Below are 1,659 nucleotides of genomic sequence, written 5' to 3' on the forward strand. Positions count from 1 at the left end.
ATGAAGAAGACTGGTACTGTACTACCCCATGAAGAAGACTGGGTACTGTACCGCTACCCCATGAAGACTACTCCCATGAAGAAGACTGTGTACTGCACTGCTACCCTGAAGAAGACTGACTGCACTACCGCTACCCCATGAAGAAGACAGATGCTGTACCGCTACCCCATGAAGAAGACTGGCACTGTACCGCTACCCCATGAAGAAGACTGGTACCCCATGAAGAAGACTGAGTACTGGCACCGCTACCCCATGAAGAAGACTACTGTACCGCTACCCCATGAAGAAGACTGGGTGCTGTACCGCTACCCCATGAAGAAGACTGGTACTGTACCGCTACCCCATGAAGAAGACTGTGTACTGTACCGCTACCCCCATGAAGAACCGCTACCCCATGAACTGGGTACTGTCCCGCTACCCCATGAAGAAGACTGGGTGCTGCGATGCCGCTACCCCCATGAAGAAGAAGACTGCACTGTACCGCTACTGAAGAAGACTGGGTACTGCTACCCCATGAAGAAGACTGGTACTACAATCTCCATGAAGAAGACTGCACTGTACTGCTACCCCATGAAGAAGACTGACTACTGTACCGCTACCCCATGAAGAAGACTGGGCTGTGCTACCCCATGCTGGGTACTGTACCCTACCCCATGAAGAAGACTGGGTACTGTACCGCTACCCATGAAGAAGACTGGGTGCTGTATGAAGAAGACTGGGTACTGTACCGCTACCCTGTACCGCTACCCCATGAAGACTGCTACTCCCATGACTGGGTACTGTACTGCCATCTCCATGAAGAAGACTGGGTACTGTACTGCTACCGCTGGGCACCCGCTATGAAGACTGGGTACTGTACCGCTACCCCCATGAAGAAGACTGGGTGCTCTGCCGCTACCCCATGAAAGAAGACTGGAGCTGTACCGCTACCCCATGAAGAAGACTGGGTACTGTACCGCTACCCCACGAAGAAGACTGGGTACTGTACCGCTACCCCATCTGGGTACTGTACCGCTACCCCATGAAGACTGTGCACTGTACCGCTACCCCACGAAGAAGACTGAAGACTGGGTGCTGCACGCCGCTACCCCATGAAGAAGACTGGGTGCTATGGGCTACCCCATGAAAGAAGACTGGCACTGTGGGTGCCACACCCCATGAAGAAGACTGGTACTGTACCGCTACCCCATGAAGAAGAGACTGGGTACTGTACCGCTACCCATGAAGAAGACTGGGTACTGTACCGCTACCCCATGAAGAAGCTACCCATGAAGAAGACTGGGTGCCTGTGCCGCTACTGTACTACCCCATGCTACCCTGCTATGAAGAGACTGGGTACTGTACCGCTACCCCATGAAGAAGACTGGCCGCTACCCCATGTGTGTACTGTGCTACTACCCCATGAAGAAGACTGTGTACTGTACCGCTACCCCATGAAGAAGACTGGGTGCTGTACCGCTACCCCCCCCCATGAAGAAGACTGGAAAGAGACTGTGTACTGTACCGCTACCCCATGAAGACTGAGTACTGTACCGCTACCCCATGAAGAAGACTGGGTACTGTACCGCTACCCCCATGAAGAGACTGTGTGCTGTACTGCTACCCCCATGAAGAGACTGTGTACTGTACCGCTACCCCCATGAAGAAGACCCCATGATG

At 53.5% G+C, this 1,659-nt stretch overlaps 1 long non-coding RNA gene across 1 annotated transcript; it reads right to left on the reverse strand.

The window, feature by feature from the left end:
* Nucleotides 1-707: 707 nt before the first annotated feature.
* LOC121868273 lies at nt 708-1,067 on the reverse strand. Its single transcript, XR_006089357.1, has 3 exons — nt 1,053-1,067; nt 931-999; nt 708-735 (listed from the first exon to the last, which is right to left on the reverse strand). It is a non-coding gene; the product is annotated as an uncharacterized LOC121868273 (long non-coding RNA).
* Between the last annotated feature and the right edge of the window lie 592 nt (nt 1,068-1,659).

The sequence above is a fragment of the Homarus americanus genome, unplaced genomic scaffold, assembly GCF_018991925.1.
Source record: "Homarus americanus isolate GMGI-L3 unplaced genomic scaffold, GMGI_Hamer_2.0 scaffold19318, whole genome shotgun sequence".
Lineage (NCBI taxonomy): Eukaryota > Metazoa > Arthropoda > Malacostraca > Decapoda > Nephropidae > Homarus > Homarus americanus.